At 48.7% G+C, this 12,342-nt stretch overlaps 1 protein-coding gene across 1 annotated transcript in view; it reads left to right on the forward strand.

Moving 5' to 3' along the window:
* INTS13 (integrator complex subunit 13) overlaps positions 1 to 12,342 on the forward strand; it is a 397,661-nt gene that overhangs the window by 169,374 nt on the left and 215,945 nt on the right. The gene's annotated exons all lie outside the window — the stretch shown is intronic.

Raw genomic sequence — 12,342 nt, forward strand, 5'->3', positions numbered from 1 at the left:
AATCACTGGCACAGTATAAATCATGTGCTTCTTCCGGTCGCGCAGCGGGCGAGCGCAGCGGGCGCGGCGTTTGCGCGCCGAAGGCGCGCCTAAGGCAAGCCCGTCTGCGCCCGTCCGCGACCGACCGGGACCAGGGGCCACCCCCCCTGGCCAACCATTAATCCAGACCTATCTCCCGCAATCCATTCGGCAACTAAACCAAACAGTTGGGCTATCCTGCCTACATACATGGGACCCCTCTACCCAACACTCTTCCTGCAATCAGTGCGGTTTTCGTTTCTCTCATGGTATAAAGAATCCCACATCATTCTCCATGTTGCTGCTTAACTGCCGTTCGCTTCCCAAACACTCTGCGGAAATCTCTCTATTGTTAGAAGAGAGAAGCCCAGACGTCTTTTTCGCCATAGAGACCTGGTTACAGGAACACTCAGAACCCGACCTGGTGCAAGCACTTCCACCGGGCTATCAAATACTCCGCCTCGATCGAAAAAAGGGCATCGGCGGCGGTCTAGCTATAATCTACAAATCAGATTATATTGTCACCAGCACCCCTGTAGACTTCCCAGACTGCGAATGCCTTCCTTTTTTCATAAAATTAAGTGCTACACATACCTTCTCGGGTATGCTTATATATCGTCCTCCTGGACCACAAAGGCAGTTTCTAACAGACCTCACCTCGATCGCGGCAAGTCTTGCAGTTAGCGCTGCCAATTTCACAATTCTGGGTGACCTTAACATCCACCTGGATGACCCAAATGACTCCATAGCAAGGGAACTATCCTTAGGCTTAAACGCCCTTGAACTACACCAGCATGTCTCTGGGCCCACCCATCTAAAGGGTCATCTCCTGGACCCTGTCTTCAGCAACTGTAATAACCTTCACATCGGAAATTCTTCTCCCCTTCCCTGGTCCGATCACTTTCTCATCCCGCTCACCTGGACCCTGCCCCCTCACCCTCCCCCCCCCCAAACCCCAGATGATACAACGATCTCGCAACTGGTCTCAACTCCACCTACCCGAGTGGGAGGACCTCCTACAAAGTACCAAACCCACCAATACATCTACTCCCACCCAAGACAATGATACCTACAACCTATGGATCACCAGCTCCCTTGATACAGTTTTACCACTAAAAAACTCCCACCCCAAGCGGGGCAATCCTACAGCCCCGTGGTACACAAATGAACTACGAGAGGCCAAACGTGTATGTAAACGACTGGAGAGGAAATGGTGCCTCAGCTACCTCCCATCTGACAAAACTAGTTACAGAACAGCAATTAAAAATTACAAAACGGAAATTCATCTAGCGCAATCTAAATACTTTGAACTCAAGATTGAGAACGCAGCTTCCAAACCCAAAGAGATCTATCGAATAGCCATAACCCTCCTGCAACTTCCAGAACCTGCAAAGCACCATAACAACACTCAGATCTACTGTGAAGAAATAGCTGACTTCTTTCACCAGAAAATAGAAACCATCAATTCTTCTTTCCCCACCCCGTCACTCTACCCACAGATTTCGTCAACACAGGGTGTACGATAGTCCCTTCTCACGATCTCAACAGCTTTCCTCCTTTAGATCTTACCAAGCTGGAGAAACTTATGGGACAGGTTAAATCTGGATCACCTACCGACCCAGCACCTCCCAGTACCCTCACCCAGATTACTCTTCTGATCTCGCCCACCATCCTAGACCTGCTCAATTCCTCACTCCATACTGGTATTGTCCCTCCTCTATGGAAGAGAGCAATGGTCAGAGCTCTATTAAAAAAACCTAATCTTGACCAATCTAACCCCGCCAATTACCGTCCCATCTCCCTCTTACCATGGCTCAGTAAACTCCTCGAGTAGCATGTCAACTCCGTTCTCACCGACTTCTTAGAAGCCAATAACATCCTAGATCTCTCCCAGACCGGCTTCAGGCCCCGTCACGGAACGGAGACGGCACTGATTGCAGTTACGGAGGAGGCACGAAGGATCTTGGACGATGGCGGATCAACGGCCATCATCTTACTTGACCTAAGTGCCGCCTTCGACACTGTCAATCATAATATCCTACTCCAGCGTCTTGAGGGAATAGGACTGTCGGGGACTGCTCTCAGCTGGATGAGATCTTTCCTGACTGACAGATCCTTCAGGGTTTTTGAGAAGGACTTCTCCTCTGCCAGTAGACCTCTTAATTGTGGAGTTCCCCAGGGCTCCTCCCTGAGCCCCACCCTTTTTAATGTCTATCTGCGCCCCCTAGCTGATGTTGTCCGCCCATTTGGTGTGAAAATCGTCTAACGCGGACGACACGCAGCTAGTGGTATCATTGGACCCCCCCTAAACTCTCATCACAGCCTACACAAATGCCTGGAAGCAGTCGCCACCTGGATGTCCGGCTCTTGTCTCAAACTTAACGGGGACAAAACAGAGATAATGCTCCTTGGAAATAACATCGCAAAAACCATTGATTCCATCTGGCCTCTCTGTTTAGGTAATCCCCCGCAACCCAAGGAGCAGATCAAGAGCCTGGGCATCTGGCTGAACAACACCCTCTCTTTCAACCATCAGGCTACCAAGCTAGCTGCTCTTGCTTTGGGTTGATGAGACTGCTTCGCACAATTCTCCCTCTCCTTCCATTCCATTCGAGACAAATTATGGTTCAAGAACTGATCCTCTCCCGCCTCGATTGTGGAAATGCCCTATACCTCGGAGCACCCCAATCCACACTCAACCGACTCCAGGTTATTCAAAACTGTGCAGCAAGAATCCTCCTGAACATTCCTCGCCGAACCTCAGTAAGAGCCAGACTGAGAGACCTTCACTGGCTCCCGGTGAGAGCCAGAATCGAATTTAAGAGCATGTGCATTGCACATCGCTCTTACTGGGGAACAGGCCCCCCTCATCAATTCCCCCCTGGTGAAAGCCTATCAGCCCACCCGTTCTCTCAGATCTGCGACCTCCCACCTCGCCTCAGTACCACGCATCAGGAAGGCCAGATGTGGTGGTCGAGCGCTCTCCTACAATCTAGCCAGGATCTGGAACTCCCTCCCTCTCCACATCAGATCCAAACCTAACCTCCTCACTTTCCGGAAAACTCTCAAAACCTGGCTATTCAGCAAAACTTCGGCTTAAAACCTCACTCCGCCTCTCCCCTCCCACCTCTCTGAACCAGTTCAAGCTCTCTACAGCGCTGGGACGCCCCTGGGTAGCCAACGCGCTCTACAAATCCTCATTCCATTCCATTCCATTCCACCATAGCTGATTACATCTAAATACAGTTATCCTCCCTCCTCTTAATTCAACAGTTGTTTTGGGGGTATGTCTTGCGCCATACCTCCAGCTTCGTTGGTTATATTTTTAGACTTTCAGCAATTTACGATGTCGACCGTCATTTGGGTGTTTTGTTCAGTAGGATACTATTTAGGTTTTGGGCTTTGTTTTTAGGCAGATTGAGCTTGTTAGTTTGGTGATCACAACACCTACATTCTCATTTACAAAAGGCCTGATTAGGTGCTTTAATAGGAGATTCCGTAATTGCATTACCAACACCGACAATACTGGCATTCCCGCAAATTTAGCGTCAACCTGGGAATAGCACGAGCGCAGTTTTCTACATTTGAAATCGCAGAGTTAGCTCATCTTTTTGCAGGTTCTGGCTGTGAAATTGATTCCGGATGATTGCTAAACCTTTAAAGGAGACATATGTTCCTGGAAGAGTTTGTTGGCAGGGCTTTAACCTTGTCCTGTCTTTTATTGAGTAAATTATGTATCAGGGCTGGTTTTTCATCACCCGCACAAACTTCAATTTGCTCTCGCTATGGTGTGATATATCTTGTGGTAATACCACATAAGTTTAAACCGCAAGGCTGTGTAATTGTGCTGAATTCTTTGTGGAGCAGCCGTTGCTAGCGCTACATGAGCATACACACACAGTTACAGGATCGGAATGGCAGCCAGATGAACTCGTGTCAGCACCCTCTGGCATCTCCTCGACTCCTGTGACACATTCATGTCCAAGGAAGTCTCTCATCTCGACTCTTTCGCGCTCCCTAATTCCAGTGACAGATTGATGCCGCGAGCCCGGGGAGAGATGTATTGTGTCAATCAGTGACAAGTGCACCCCGAGGAACACAAAGCACACAAGTCTTGCTGTGCTTGTGCTGTGCAGTAATGGCTTACCTGCTGCTGGTGACTGCACACTGTATATTTTATGGAAGTCATCGGTGTGAATATTACCCATTTTATTTTCATATCAATTAATACTTTAACTGGAATTTTTTCAAACGTGTTGGCTCACATGGCGAGACTTTGTTGAAGAGCATTGAGGTTCTGCATGCACAGATATACATTGTAATCCATACTAATATTATAAAGAGAGAGCCCAAACCTTTGAGGCGGGTAATCTCAGTAACCACAGCACCAATCACAACACCCAATACAGCGTTGTAAAGGGCAGTTGCAGCAAAAGGACATAGGCTATGCAGACCACCACCATATTTTTATTTTTTTTGACCGGAACTGAATCAGGTATCGGAGCGCTTTACATAGCACCAGTTACGTTACATGAGGACACACATTAATTTTTGTTAGGCACGGGGAGATTAAGTGATTTGCCCAGAATCACAGGATGTTTGGCGTCGTTACCAAGACTCGAACCCAGATCCCCAAGTCCGAGGTCGAGCGTCTTAGCCGTTAGGCCAACTCCTCTATACATTTAAAAGATAAAAGAACCGTGCCAGCAAAGTAGTCCCTTGTGGGCGTGTCTGCGTTGTGCTGTGGGCGTGGGCTGGGGGTGTGACTAACGCTGGCGGCGTGTGTTACGGCCATCACATCGTGGGCTGCGGGCGTGACAAACGCTGGGGGCTTGACAAACGCTGGGGGCGTGTGTCCGCCCTTCATGCCATGTGAGTCGTACATACAAGTGCCTATTACATTGCTGCGCAGCATCAAGGGGCTCGTTGGGGGCATGACTCGCTGGGGGCGTGAGAAACACAGGGGGCGTGTGTCCGGCCTTCATGCCATGTGAACACAATTGCGCCGCATCAACGGGCACGCTGGGGGCGTGAGAAACGCTGGCGGCGGGTGCTACGTTCCGCCCTTCATGCCATGTGGGTAGTACATTAATCAGAAGATCGTCTGCTGTGGCCGTGACAAACGCGTTCACCTGGAGGCCTTGTAAGTAACGTTACTGCAGCCTCTCCTGCGCGCTGTTACTGAACTTTCTCATGCAACGAAATTACACGCGCCTGCTACCATCAACGAGGGCTCTTGCCGGGCTCAGGCGGCGGATCAGTACACTAATTACAAGCGCCTGATAACTTCAACAAGGGCTGCAGCTGGGCCTCAAGCGGGGGAACACGCGCCTGCTAACATCAAACAGGCCTGCATCTGGGCCTGAAGCGGGGGAACGCGCTAATGAGCGTGTCTGCGGGGACAATTACTGCAGCCTCTCCTACTCGCTGTCACTCAACTCTCTCATTAAACGGATTTACCCGGGGCTGATAACTCTCTCTTTGAACAACATTACACGCGCCTGCTAACATCAACCAGGGCTGTAGCCGGGCTCAGGCGGCGGATCACTACACCAATTACACACGCCTTCTAACATCAACAAGGGCTGCAGCTGGGCCTTCTCCGTCCTTATTCTAATGAAACAAAAAATGTTGTTTACCGCGAGATTTTAAAATAAATTGCCCTTGCCAAATACACACATTACACACATTCTATTTCATACCTGGACAAAGTCGGGACGGGCTGCTAGTTGTATTTATATAACGCTTACTACCTCTGAAGAGGCATTGAAGCGCTCAAACTACGGTGCATACTTTGAACGGTGAGCTTTTCCACCCATTCCCCTGATTTCGGCGGTGCTCATCAAGCTGGCCCACTCCAGGGCGCGGATGATCCTGATCGCCCCAGAATGGCCCAGGCAGTGGTGGTTCACGGACCTGCTTCACCGGTCTCTCCTTCCTCACATACAGCTGCCGTGCCGGCCGGACGAAGTTCGGGGGGCAGATGTTGCACCCCAACCTCTCGTCCTTGAGTTTGGCGGCATGGCTCCTGAGATAGTGCAATATGGCCATTTGAATCTACCAGAATATTGTATAGACATATTGAAGGAGGCTAAGCGACCTTCCACTAGGACTTCCCATGCTTACAAGTGGGAGCGATTCTGCATCTGGTGCACGTCTAAGAACTATGATCCAACAACATCTAAGGAAGATGTCATCCTTCCGTATCTTCTACATTTGGCGCAGTCTGGCCTTAATTTCTATTCCATTAAGGTTCATCTCGCTGCGCTGACTGCCTACAGGAAATGCCCTTCACAGACTTCCTTCTTCCAGATCCCTGTGATCAAGGATTTTTTGGAAGGCTTGAAGAAAGTGTTCCCTCCTGTCCGGCTTCCTTCGCCTTCATGGGAATTGAATGTGGTGCTGTCCAGATTGATGAAGGAGCCTTTTGAACCTATTCATAAGGCTTCGTTGCAGCACCTGTCCTGGAAGGCGGCGTTCCTCGTGGCCATCACATCGGCCCGTAGGGTGAATGAAATTCAGGCGTTGTGTTGCCAAGAAACCTATACTGTATTTCATGTTGCTAAGGTCGTTATGCGTACTCACCCTAAATTTCTTCCAAAGGCTATCTCTGATTTCCATGTTAACCAGACCATAACTTTACCTACGTTTTTTCAGAATCCTTCGTCTCTAGCAGAAAGGTCTCTGCATTCCCTGGATGTTAGGAGGGTGTTGAAATTTTATCTGGATAAAACCAAAGATATTCGTGGGTCAGACCAATTGTTTATCAACTATGGATCAGTCAGGACCGGTCTTGCTACCTCAAAACAGTCCATCTCTAGGTGGATTGTGTCCTGTATACAATTGTGTTACTAGAAGGCTAATAAGACCTTAGGGGGTAAACCTAAGGCTCATTCCACCAGGGGCAAAGCTGCTATGACTGCTTTGCTACGCAATGTTCCGATTGCAGAGATCTGCAAGGCGGCCACTTGGAAGTCGGTCCATACCTTTGCTAAGCATTACTGTCTGGACACTGATGACAGGACAGACGCTCAGGTTGGGCAGACTTCGCTGCGAAATCTGTTCGCACAGTTGTGGTGTTATTTTTTCTTCTCTCCACCGCCGCTTTGGTGTGGGGATGGGCTTGCCATTCTATTCACTAGATTATGACTATACACAGAGATCCCCTACTACAGAAGGAGTTGTTTCTGTCCTGTAACTCCAGTTCTGTATTAGGGGTATCTCTGTTATAGTCATAAGCGCCCGCCCTCCTCCCCGGTGGAGAAAGATATTCATGTAAGGAATGCTACAGGTCTGGCGTGTTACGGCTTCAAAAAGAGCTGAAAGTAAAAGGGACCTGCTGTGCATTCTGGGATACTGAGAGAGTTCTGGAAGGTTCTCTTAAAGGCACAGTATCCTGTTCTGAGCCACATAATGGCAGCCTATGGGGCTTGTCTGTCCACCACTTTCTCTATCATTCCAGAGGCTTCTGCTGGTAAGGGAAGGATTTTCTCTGTGGAAAACACTGGACAGGCTGTGCTGTGGGTTTTTGGTGGAATTTCTAGTTGAAGTACTGGACAGTGTAGCCTGTGGATATAGGCTGCATTATCTGTCTTTAAATTCTCTCTTAAGTGTCTGTGCAGGTCTGCAATGTTTGACGACTTAAGAGATTATTTTTGATTGATCCGGGGTCCACGCACATGGGCGGGACTATTCATCAGATTATGACTATAGCAGAGATACCCCTACTAAAGAACTGGAGTTACAGGACATAAACTACTCCTTCCATGTCATGATTTATTATGTTTGAATAAAATGAATTGAAAGCAAGAAAGAAGGATGAAAATTAATGGTGAAATAATGGAAAAAGTAGATTTAAACATGAATTTTTTGATTCATTGGATTCAGGCAGCAATGTGGCTGTGCAGCTTGGTAGAACCTATGAAAGTTCCTTTGTTGTTTTGTAATTTTGTTTACAGTAGCCACCAGACCGGGGAGGAAAACAAAACTGCCGACAGTAGGCTCCCTCCATTCGCCCTCATTCCAATAAACAATACAGCATATACTAATGTACCCAGGTGTGACGAGAGCGGGGCCAATTTTAGCCATCAACTTTGTGCAGCATCAAACTGCACTACAGGTTTGAATTTGATTTCAATATTTATAAAGTGCACAGAAGGGCCTATCACCATAAAGCCACTAAGAGTACAAATAGAATGAGTTTGTCAGTAATATATCAGTGTTGTGTCTCGTTGTGCCTGACTTATCACTGGCCCGATCCCATTTCCACTGGCTTGCCATGGTGGCATTTCTTCTGCTCAGAGTGTGTAATAGGCCAGTTCACTCCTGGAGATAGGGAGGGAGACTGGAGACTGGGTGATAGCTGAGGGGGAGAGGTTAGAAGTGGTGTCATAAGATTAAACGAGGGGCGGAACAAGAAGAAAGTGAAGAGGTGAGTGGCAGAAAAGTGGACTTTTCCTTTCTGTCTGGACAACATTATGAGTAGAAACCTTTAAAAGTGGCGTTTACTTCTATGTATTTGTTGTATGAATGTGGTGTACTTGAGGAATAAAAAAAAATAGAAACTTGTATGTTTTTTACCTATTCATTAAGAGTTTTTCATTGCAACACTTGGCAATTAGTTGGATCTAAGGAAATTGGAAAAGGTACTATAACCCACTGAACCGGAAATAGAATACAAGAAAAAATCACTTCACTTTAAAATCTTTATTTCGGCAAATTGCCATAAAAGAGTACAATAGATTAAAACAGAATTCAAGGATGGTAATTCAATTCATTACTAGAAGCACAATAACTATTTAAAATAAATCGTAGCACTAGGATAATACATGATTTCAATGAGACAATCCATATCAACAAGAATATCAATGTCATTCATTAGCAATCGTAAGCCTACGCTTATGCCGATGGCTGCCAAAAATTGAGAAACAACAAATACTATGTGCCTGGTCGTATCAGTTTTTAGAACTCTGAAGGCATGCATACACTGTACAAAACCCAGATTTTTACATAACGGTACGAGCCAATACTTCCTTGATTTACTGTAGGCTGGACCAAAGAAGAGAACGTGAAGTTCATTTTCAATGTCACAGCTGCTCCCAGGGCAGTTCTTGTAAGCGGAAACTGACCATTTACTAGTAAAGGCTCTTAAGGGTAGAGTACTGTATCTCCATTGTAGATAGAGTTTCCTGGCTACAATAGGATAAATATCATCCAAGAATTCCTCAAATAGATAAGAATCTTTAATTGTTAAAAAATAATTGATTAAGGTGCCGGCATGAGGATCAGACAGGGCAGAAGCAAGTTGGTTGTCCACGATAAAAAATCACACTCTGTGCGATGAAGAATGAACAAGGCATCAATATGTCGGACTTTGAGAGCTGAGCAGGTAGGTTAAAAAAAGGGAATGTGGCTGCTGTCCCTTGGGCAGTTGTAGGCTGACAGGTGTCCCCAGTTCACCTTGGTCACGGTTTGCCAGCAGGCTACTTTTAGGAGAAGCATCAGCAGTTTAGGTGCCGAGATACCACTCCAAAGGATATTCTTCTGCTCACAGAGGTATATGGACCCTTATGGTTGCCTGAGGAGGCTTATCCAAAGGAGACCACTATAGGGTGTTCAGCGAGCAGCATAAAGCTGAGGTGGTGCAATAGCAGTGTGTTCAATGAGGGGCATGACCGAGGAGCCATTATGACAGCATGGCGATTGATCGATATAAGGCTGTGGGAGATGGAATGTGTTGCACATGAGTAGTGGAATGTACAGGACAGAGTCTAGAAATTAGAGAACTGTAGTAATAAGTATCCATTATATAGAGCAAGGTTTGAGGCATGTGGGCTGCTGAATTCATATCTGTGCATAGATCGCCGCCTAGTGTTGGGTCCGGATGATTGCACATTGTTGTCCTGGAAGAGTCTTCGAAGTATCACGAGATAGGTGGCTCCTCCCCTGGACTACAGTGCGCATGGGCATCGACTCCATCCTCAGATTGTTTTTTTCCGCCATTGGGTTCGGATGTCTTCAATTCCCTCTTGTCGGAATCGATAAAAACAAAACTTTCTTAAGACCAAAAGGTCTTTAGTCTATACGTCGATATTGTCTTGCGTTCGGCTTTTCTTCTTCGAGCTCGGCTCCGAGCCGGTTCCTGTACTTCCGCGTGCTCTCGGCGCGGAAGGCCTAGTCGACGCTCCTGACCTATCGACCATCCATCATGGACCGAAGTCCATTCAAGAGATGTCCGGTCTGTAACTCGAAGTACCCACACATCGACGTCCACCCGATGTGCAACAAGTGTCTGTCACCGGACCATGATGAGGCAAAGTGTATGGCCTGTTCTCGATTCAGGTCCAAGAAGACACTCAAGCTCCGATGAGCTGCGCGCCTGGAGGCCCAGCAATCTGCTCCGGCGCCTACGGACATTTTCGATGCTGGGGATGTCGAGGAAGAATATATCCAGGACGTTTCAGAATCGAACCCCGCGTCGGACGTCGAAGAAGACTACGACGCTGATGCTGAGGTTTTCGAAAGCGAAGAAGTCGTCGAGGAGGTAGGAGACGACGACGGTGCCCTCGGGCCATGGAGGATAGCTCGGATGATGACCTCCCTCAAACTGACTCTGGAGCCATGCCTATCTATAAGGCCCAGGTCGAGGGATCGCCTTCGGGCCTTACCCAAGACCTCGATATGAGTTCCACGGCCCGCCTTCGGGCCCGGCCATGGACATTGTTACGGAGCCTCTCCCGGCAAAAACGAAACTGAAAGTGAAAACTACGGTCTCGACGCCAGATACTGCGCAGGTGCCGGTATCGAAACCGAAAGTGCGCATCGCACTAGTCGGATCGAGGACTTCTGAGGCTTCGGCGCCGAAGAAGCCGAAGATGGTGGCCGAGCCGAAAGGCCAAATCAAAGGCGTCGAGTCGAAGTCCACCACGCCGAAGACTAAGGTGAAGGCGGTCGATACTGGCGCGTCGACACCGAGACCGGTTGACGCCGGCAAAGGCCTTGTCGACCCGAAGAAAGCTGTCGACGACCCGAAGAAAACTCTCGGTGAGCCGAAGAAGCGACTCGACGACCCAAAGGTCCTCTCTGTCCCGCGTCCACTCGACAAGGCCAGAGGCGCTGCGCCCCGTGAGTCGACTCCGAAAGTGACCTCGAAGGACTCGACTCCGAAAGTGGCCTCGAAGGACTCCGTTGAACAGGCGCGTCCATCCGCCGCGTTCACAAAGAAGGTCACAGAGTCCCTGCAGCGCATCAGGGACAGCGCCGCGGCGGTCGAACCGAAGGACCCTCCGCCTGCTAAGCCTGTGGAGAAACCAGTTAAGGCGCCCACGCCGATCCTCTACCTTGCTGCCTAAAACGGCGCCGAAGGCTTTCGCTCCTAAGGCGGTGGCCGGCGTGCCCGAAAAGGTCTCCTCGGCGCCGAAGGCGTCACCGGTGGTCCACGGCCCGCGGCCTCGACAACCTGCGGAGGATGAGCGTCCGGAGCACTACATCGATGCCGAAACAGGCAGGCTTTCCCTTCTGAAGCGGAAAATCACACCTGAACCACAACTGGAGTCTTACAAGATCCCTCTCAAAAGGAAGATGGTCCCTGCTTCCTCACCTGTCTTGGTGGAACCCCTTTCACCACAAACTCATGATGTGTCCCCCACTTACTCCGATGTGGATGCTGGTGAGGGTGATTAAGAGAATGAATACAGTTATCCGGTCTATACAGACCCAGAGGATACAAATGAGCCCTGGGCAGCTGGTGGTGACCCTGGGGATCCTCATTCAGGACAAGACCCTCAGCTTTTTTCAGCAAAAACTTCACCCACTGAAGACTCTGCTGCTTTCAATGCCCTCATTGAACGGGCTGCAAACAATCACAACGTCCAGCTGCATGCTGACCCTGTGGATGTGGATTTCCTTTTTGACACTTTTTCAGTATCGGAAAAGACTGTAAAAACTCTGCCTATGCTAAAAGGTGTTCTTAAGCATGCTGCTGAGATCTTTAAAGAACCTACCAGAGCGAGGGTGATAAACCCTAGGATTGACAAGAAATACAAGGCAGCACCTACTGATCCTACATACATTAAAGGACAGTTGCCTCTGGACTCCCTTGTCGTCTCGAATGCCCGGAAGAGGGCCAATTCTCAGACTACGAGTGATGCTCCTCCCCCAGACAAAGAATCCAAGGTCTTTGAGGCTTCGGGGAAGAGGGTAGCAGCACATGCAGCCAACATATGGCGCATCTCTAACACACAGGCGCTTCTAGCGCGCTATGACAGGGCGCACTACGATACACTAGAGACCCTGTTGCAACACCTGCCTGATCAATATAAAGAA

The sequence above is a fragment of the Lissotriton vulgaris genome, chromosome 1_1 (assembly GCF_964263255.1).
Source record: "Lissotriton vulgaris chromosome 1_1, aLisVul1.2, whole genome shotgun sequence".
NCBI classification, from domain to species: Eukaryota; Metazoa; Chordata; class Amphibia; order Caudata; family Salamandridae; genus Lissotriton; species Lissotriton vulgaris.